Consider the following 9,076-nt stretch of genomic DNA (forward strand, 5'->3'; position numbering starts at 1 on the left):
AGTACGAACCAATGGGAGACATATGTTAAAGTGAAGGGAAAAGAATTAACAAGGTTTTATTGCCTCTTCCTGTTTAGATCAAGACAAGTTGTGGTAGGCTGCCCCATTACAGTCTCTTTCTTATTACAGCCTGGTTACACAGTTTGGACCTGGTGGAGAAAGTCATTTATTCTGTGGTGTTTAAATGGTCCCAAGGCAACAGCTAAACCTTGACCTGTTTGTAGTACTTTCCTTACAGTCCTCCAGTTGTTTTGTCAGGCCACGATGAGAAGATGGAGATCAAGCTGTTTTTAGAACTCCATTACGTGGATCACAAATATTCCATTGAAGTGCTTCCACGTTATTCCTGCTCCACTTCTCAGATTCATCTTATTATGCAATATTGAGAAGTAATCACAGTTTCTAATAAATCTGCATTTAAGAAACCTGCCTGACAGCCTTTATTCTACTTCATTTTGTATCTCAGCACATCCTGCAGTCACGGCATTTCAATAGAATCAAGAAGGGAAAGATAAAGCCTCCTTGAAAATAATGAAATATCCTACTCTTCAGGATAGCGATAAAGAACTTAAGTTGCCACTTACAAATCAGCTTTAAACATACTTTTCTGAGTGTTTATTCCTGGCAGATATCGGAGTCAAAGTGCTCACAGGAGAGATGTCCTGGTGTGCTGAACAGCACAGCTCACCCCATGCGGAGCACAGCCCAGCCTCGCTGTGGCAGATTGCACTCACATTTCATCATCTGACCCACTGCAAAACAGCAGTTTGGGTGTTATGTTTTAGTGCAAACTTATTCCTGCATCCCAGAGGGAAGAGCAGCAAGCAGGACTTATAGAATCATAGAATCATAGAATGGTTTGGCTTGGACGGGACCCTTAGGATCATCCAGTTCCAACCCCCTGCTATAGGCAGGGACACCTCCCTCTAGACCAGGCTGCTCACAGCCCCTTCCAGCCTGGCCTTGAATGCTTCCAGGGAGGGGGCATCCACTTGTGCCATCCTTGTATGCAGCCTGCAGCCTTGCACGCTTACCAACCACACATTAACCTAAGTCTTGTGTCAGCTTTGCAGGAAAACTGCAGTCTGATCCATGTAGCCTTAGACACCTAAATCAAACTGTCCATCCTCCTTTTAGAGGGATCGGACAGAAGACATCTCTAGAGCAATCTTTATCTTTCCTGTTTTAGATGTATATCAAAACAAGACAAGCTATGCTCGTGATAAAGGGGATCTGAGGTCCTCAAAACATGAGTACTTCAACTGGAATTGGGTGAGAGCAAGGGGTGGGCATTGCCTCTCCTCTATAGTAGGGACTGGAAACCACAGGAAGAGTGCTCCTGGGGCTCTCTTTTTCCTGAGACAAGGGGGTAGTGACAGAATAGCTGGGGTTGGAAGGGACCTTTGGATGTCATCTTGTTCATGTGGGCTTCTGACTTTGTCACTCTCAGACATTCCCCTCCTTGCTCAACCAATGGCCTCTGAGAGCTTGTCCCAGCACCATGTATTTGAATAGCTTTTGAATACCTACAAGGACGAAGGCTCCACAACCCATCCAGGCATTCTGAGGGAGAATCCGGGGGAAAAGGTATTGGATGGGTCAGTTTGGGAAAGAGCTGAGTACCTACTGCATAGATTGGTTGGGAAAGAGGGCTCTGCTATAAAGACTTCTTGCTCATGGGCATGCGAGTGATACCAGAGTGTGTGATATCTGGATTGGAATGGGAGCCCAGGGGAGCCCCCAGTTCTCTTGCCTGGGGCCAGACCACAGGATAAACCCATGGGAGACACGGGAAAATGCAAGACAAGAGGCATCTGAGCCCTGGGACACACAGATTCATGACTAGGCCCTGTACTCCACAGTCCAGGCAGCCCAGGAGGACTAGCTCAGAGACCCTGCTCCCTTAGAGATGCCTATATTTAGTCAGATGAATTTGTGTTTAAGAGCAGAAAGTTGTCACTAGCTGAGCTGAAAGCAAAACAGATGCTCAGCTCAGCCAGGAGGTCATTACACTGCGATTATTATTACCGTATGCTTCATTTCCAGCTCTCCAGTGCTTGTCAGTGATGGATGCTGTGGCAAAAAAAAAAAGTCCTCAATCCTACAGATTATTGAGAGCACACAGAAATGTAATTCTCTTCTTTACTCTCATAAATCTCTATTGTTCAAGTAAACCGTCAGGTCATTAGCACATACCCATACTTAAGCCCTGGAGGTTCATGCCCTGGAAGCTTAAGCCCAAATTAGGGTAATCCACTGCTGAGCTGACAATGAGGAGTGACATATGGCAAAACCCTTTTTTTTTAATAGTTAGAAGTATTAAAAAAGCCATTTCGTGAAATGAAGTTGTTGTTATCAGAAATAAATTACAGTTCAGCAGGAAGGAATTGTATTGAAAACGAACTGGCTGTAAAGTTAATGATGTTTTGGGCAACGTGCCTGCTCCTGGCACTTCAGTGACATGTCAGGCTGTGGCAGTGATCACACCAGCTCCAGATAGTTCTCCAAATCTCCATATCTCCATATCCCACCTGCTAGAAGAGGCGTGTGAGGTCTTGTTCCTGGCTATCTGGCATGGATCCCCATGTATGGTGGAAGAAAAAGGCACAGCTCCTGTGAGGTAACCCACCCCTGGGGGCACTGAGGGCTGGAGGTGATGCTGTCTGCCTTGCTGCTGGCTCAGACCCGCATTTCATCTGCCAGTTCCATCCACATGTGCTCGTTTAAGATAACTTGAGTAGGAGTTTTTGTAGGAAAACTTCATCCGTGGTAATCTCTCACTGCTCAGCACTGAGAATGGCCACGGGGTCAGCAAAGGGCAGTAGTCTCGATAGAAGGGGATGGGGACCATCCATATCCTGACCCAGATTCAACACTGAAAGCTTCTCTCAACAGATTGGTTGCTCCCAGTCTCGCTCTGTCAGGTTTATCTCGCTGTCCATCCCATAAAACAGGAGAAATATCAACAAATGTCCCCAGTGGGCTTCCTGATGTCAGAGAATCCTCTTACTATATTCGATTGCGTGGATATAGCCAATAGATACCATGGTTTTAGCCTCATTAAAGCTGCGTAGAGAAGGAATGAGTTCTAACGAGACCCTTCGGAATACATGCAACTGTGTCTGCTGACTGTCTTTCAGCAAATGCCAAGTCATAAAAACGTCACCGAGGGTTATATATACTCAAGGAAGAAAAAGAAATACCTTCCGAGTAAAGAAACACCGTCCTTTACAACAATAGACCTATCTGCAGCAATCCCTCATTTTTAAAGTCGTACAAATCCAGAGCTGAAGTTACTGCTTTCAGTCTCAAAATCAGCTGGCAATGGATGGGCTGTGATGGCGATGCACGTCTAGCCTGCAGATGTGTTCCCTACCACTCACTTTGGTACTGTGAGGAAGCCCGTAAGCCCATGCTAAATGGTGGACTTAAAACATCTGGAGCTGACATGGGGCTCCTCAGGTTCCTTCAAAAGGACGCATGTTCCCCTGGCTCCAGCTGTGTAAAAGAACCATGAGCAAACCAAAACACAACAGGCTTTCCAAACATTTTATGAATATATATACACCCATAAACCGTCACGTTGTGCGCAGTGAATGTGCATGTGTTGTGTGTGAACAGGCATAAACTTTTAAGCTGTTGATAACATTATATAAAATCCAATTCTGATTATTTTAGGTGCCAGCAGAATGGGCAATTTGCTTTTCCTTTGGCACTGCTGATTTTAGGCCCAGCCTTCTGAGCAGGCACCTGTTCATTGGGCAGTATTGGTAAGTAGACAGCTGGACTATACGATCTTAGAGGTCTTTCCCAACCTTAATGAATCTATGATTCTATGAATGTACATTCTTGAGGATATTGGTGTTTTCTCCCCTTCAGGCTCACGACTGAGAGAGCTGACATCGCATCACTGTTCTCACAACACAGTGTTCCCACCAAAAACAACGTATATACGCTGGGATCTGTGCAATTCCCAGAGCCATTCCTCCCCAAAAGTGACTCTTCCAGTGGATTCATGCAAGGGCTATGGTGCCATTTGGGACCACTTAACAACAACGAGTGCTGAAAGTGGCAATGACTGATATCTCTGCTTCAGCGCCGTAGCAGTTTATTTTGCACATGTTACCTGGTCCCTAGAGCCAGAGGCTGGATGCTTTGCTGGTAAAGGCATGCAGTAAAACCCCATGAATGGCAACGTGCTTAGACTGCTCACTTGTGCAGGGCTGGTGCTCGTGTCAGTCAGATCTCTTTGTGTGCCTCCCTGAAGTTGGCTGGTGTCTCATCCCTGACTCAACCACTGATTGCAAACACATTTCAGAACAACACAAACCAGATGGACACAACGTTGGGCCCATCCTATTGCTTTGCTCACTCCTTCCGCATTGCCCTTGTGAGAGGCCTTTGGTGCAAATCGAAGAAGACATTGAGTTAGCTTCTCTCAGTCTCTGGTTTGTGGCTGTGTATCCTCTTGCTGCTTACCACTGCACCTCCACTGCATCCACATGTGTTTGGGAGGGTCGTCTTTAATGCATTCCTGGTCACAAGTGATGCTCCCCAGGGGTCAGTATCAGGGCCCGTCTTGCTTTGCATTTCTGTTGATGACTTGGATGAGGAAATTGAGCACACCCTCGGTAAGTTTGCAGGCAACACCTGCTCCCAGGTAACTGAAGTAGAATGAGAGGTGATGGTCTCAAGTCGTGCCAGGGGAGGTTCAGGTTGGATGTCAGGATCAAGTTCTTCTCAGAAAGAGTGGCAGTGCATTGGCACAGGCTGCTGAGGGAGGTGGTGGAGTCACTGCCCTGGAGATGTTTCAGAACCATGGGGGTGCCGTCCTGAAGGATGTGGTTTAATGGACAATATTGGTGGTAGATGGATGGTTGGATTAGATCTTAGAGGTCTTTTCCAACCTTAAAGGTTCTGTGATTCCATGCTGCGTATGAGCCGGTCACCTCACCTTGCCATGCTATTTATTTTCTTTGCTGACATTACAGAACCAATCTCTTTCTCACAGCAGAAGTGTGCTGTGCTATCTGTGTTTAGGATGCTGTCCTTGGGTTGGAAAAACCCTCTGAGCAGGAATGCTTCCCAGCCTTTTCCATCTGTGCTGTGTGCAGGGAGGAGGCTGAGCTCATATGCTACACTGAACTAAAAACAAGATCCTTCTTATAGGCACAGCATCGCTGTCTCACTGCCATGGAGCAGGTGAGAGGGAAGCAGGCTGCAGGCAGCTCCTGGTCTGACAGAGACCATCTGTGTGACTGCTGACGCGTAATTTAAGCACTTTTTCACTGTTCTCAAGTCATGTTCCAGGAAGAGACATGCAGCAGACACCGAGGACCTCTGATACAGCACAGCGATGAGAGCTCTACAAGCAAGTGCTTTCTGAGCAAGAAATTTGCATCTCCTGTGCTGAGGGTTTATTATCAAAGGTGCCTTCATGACTTCTTGAAATGCCCTGTCCTCAACATGGGCAAGCTATTTGTAATGAACTGTCAGCATCTGGCACGGTAAGCAAACGGAGGATTAATAAAAGCCTTGAAGCACCCTACTAAACATCAACCATCAGGAACAGGCAGTACGGAATGAATTCGCTGCCAGGGCAGGCTGCTTTCAAGCACAAAGCCAGGCATGAAGTGCTGAGCTGGTTGCGCTTCCAGTGTTTGTGTAAAACATGGCTTTTAAGACCTTTCTGCCTCAGAACCCATTTTCTCCTCCAATATCCTTCCCGGGATGAGGGACACGGTCACAGTCTTAAAATGTTCTTAGTGACAGATGGAGCGGCGGAGGTGTTTCTGGCAGCCTTACAACTGACAAATGTCTGGAGGATATATACACTGCCTTGCTGCTGGCACTTATGGCAATCCTTCTTCCCCATCCTTGGAAGCAAGTGGTGAGCACACGGCAGACTGCCTTTTTGCATACGCGCTGATCTGGGGAGCCTTACAGTGGTGATCTGTGAATGTAGGGGCTCCATCCTCCTCGCTGCTCAGAGCCCTGCCAGCATGAGGTGTAGAAGGAGTTGGATGGTGCTGTCGGCGTAGGGCAGACGGCAGGCTGGTGACAGAGCTGGTGTTTGCAAAGGTTTCACTTGCTTCTCTTCTTTTTGTCAAGGAAGCTTTTCCAGTGCCCCTGGGGAATGTGCTGTATCAGTGACGTTGTGTCATCCAGATAAATGCCAAATGCTCTCTCTCACCTTTCCACTGCAATAACAGCCTTTCCCCGAGGCATCTCCAGGGATGAATAACTGTCTAATTTGCATGACATTAAAAGAATCCATAGATTACTGGTGGGACCTACATGAGGATGCATAAAAAGACTTTGCCCTTCAACAACCAGGGAGGCAACTCTCTCTCACAGTCCCCAAGCCAGCCTTCATGGGTATCTCCAGCTGTGCAACAGGCATTGGTCGAGTGGCAACACCTCTTCCAAGCTGAGGAGGAAGGTAGCATATGCCACTGGCTTAGGTCCCAGGTGCTTACTACCTAACTGAGCTCCAGACAAAGACTAGCCAACAAACAGAGTCTTGGTGACTTTATTTAGTGTGCCCATTCCTTCATGTCACAGCTAATGCTGAGGTACGCACGGATTACAAAGAAAAGGGCACCCATGCTGGAAGTCAGCTCTCAGGAGGATTCATGATAGAATTCTTGCTTCTGTGCTGTTCCAATTAGTTCTCCGGGATAATTTTCAATCAGAGAGTCTCAAAGGAGAACGAGATCCTGGGAGAAGAGAGAGAAGCAGCCCTTCTATTTTGGCATCAACTGATCCCAGCATGGGGTGATGGTTGGACTACATGGTTGGTCCTTAAGGATTCTGTGATTCTGTCTTACAGCAGTCATCATGACACTTTATTAGTTGTGTTGAGACCAAGACTGCCCAGAACTATGCAAAGACAAAGCCAAGTCTTTACCAAAACCAATAATACACCAAATGAAGAATCAGTAATGCATCCCCATTAACTTTCCTCCAAATTTTTGAGGCTAATGGAGGTCCATCTGCTTGAGGAGCAACTTGGAATGTTCTGGGATGTTCTCCCTGGAGGCATTCAAGGCCAAGCTGGATGTGGCTCTGGGCAGCCTGGTCTGCTGGTTGGCGACCCTGCACATAGTGGGGGGGTTGAAACTGAATGATCATTGTGAATGATCAACTGGATGATCAACATTCTATGATTCTATGATTCTGTGATTCTTGTGGGTTTTGACCTTGCTGTTGGACTTGAGTTAACATTCTCTGCATCTTTTTGGGACTGACTTCTGGCTTCGTGTTTGTGGTTACACAACCAAACCATTCTGTGGGGGGCCATGTTGGAGCTTCATTGTTTTGTTGTGCAATGAAGGGTTAACTACCGTAAACACAAAGGCTGTGTAAGAGGAAGCCAAGGGATTCCCAGTTGCTCCATCAGTGCTAGGGAGCTCCTGTGCTATCGCAGGATGCTCAGCCCACTGTCTGGGGATGACACCAGTCACCATGAGTCAGATCGAGAGAGAAGAGATACTGCCTGGAGGAGCACAGGGTTTGTTATGGGATGCAGGGAAAAAGCATCTTGGGATTGTGCAAGACTTATCTTGGGATGTTTAGGAGTCGTACCAAAGGCAGGGAAAGGGAGAGCTCAAAGTGCTTTGGGATGGATGGATGGGAGGTGGCTGCATCTCCGTATTCCCAGGTTCAGTCAGTTGTGATGCTCAGTGTGTACTTCCAACAGTTGTGCACACATCCACACACATTCAAGTGGTCTCTCCGGCAGCTGGCTGAGACCTACAGCCCTCCAGGAGATGACTTACAGACACTCCATTCCCTCCACTATTTGGACCCAACAGGACCTTGGGATGGCCGTGGGTCTGGACCAGGTGTCAGCAATAGGAGGCTGGGTTCCAAGAACCAGCTATTGCAATCCAAATGACTAAGCTCAGTTACTGAAAGAATCCACACTGTGTGTGTGTACTGCATTAAGTGTATATACAAATATATACGCATTACACTGTTTGTATGTATATGTGTGCATATACATATTGCACTGGCAGAATTCCACCCTGATTTGCAAGAGGAGGAACAGAGTGAGGTGACTGTAGCTGTTTGTACTTGTGAGTGCTGTGTTTTCTGTCTGTGCTGATGCACGTGGCTGCCTTGTATAGATATATATGGTGTATACATATATGGTGTATACATGTAGTAGATGTGTATGTGTGCACAGGAAATACATGCTGAACCCCACTGCTGGCTTGACTTGCCTCCCTCCCTCCCCTAGGAAAGTCCTGCAGTGTTTTTCTGCAGTGTCACTGTGCAGGAGGGGCAGATAAACCCAGTCCCTCTCACATCCTTCTGGGCAAATCCCACTGCTGTGTGGGGAAACTCATCTCACAGGGTCTGTTCCTGTGGTGTTTTCTGCCTACAGGCATTAGAGGGATGCGTTAGCATGGACAACTGCTACTTTCAGTGTAAAGGCAGGTAGCCTCGTGGTGCTGCATTGTGAGGGTCGTTTGATCACTGAGAAGCACACATCCTAGGGCAAGTCATACACAGGGGCAAAGGCTTCTGCAACTTGCCATGTGGGAGGTCAGGCCTGAAATCTGGTTGAAAATAATCCCCTTCCTGCTCCATCTGGTGGAAGGGTTTATCGTTGTGGTGCTATGTCAGTTCAGCTGATGGGAATAACACTTCCAGCCTCCACTTGCAACTTTCAGGCACGAATTAAAAACCTGACAGCTCGTCAGGCTGCCTCATAGCAGCACTCCCCTCTGCACTGCCAGAGTGCAGCAAAGGAAAGCAGAAAGGACAGCTGGGACAGTGAAGGACTGCAGTGCAGTGAAGAGAAAGAATTTCCTGCTAATGTGCACAAGGAATGAACACATAAGAAGTAAAGGTAATTTTGCATTTCTAGCTCATTGACTAGTGTGCCTTAATACAACAAAACGTCCCAGGATACCAAAGGCATTTGGTGTGTAAAGCCTCCAGGAGAGCCTTCGGGTGGCTCTCTGGCCATCCCGGTTTGTACTGAAGACCGAAAGGACTCCACCAATGCTTCTCTGCTCAAAGCCATTTCTGCAAGTGACCTCAGAGCCATAGGGTTGCCTAGGTC

Source organism: Gallus gallus, chromosome 2, assembly GCF_016699485.2.
Source record: "Gallus gallus isolate bGalGal1 chromosome 2, bGalGal1.mat.broiler.GRCg7b, whole genome shotgun sequence".
NCBI lineage: Eukaryota > Metazoa > Chordata > Aves > Galliformes > Phasianidae > Gallus > Gallus gallus.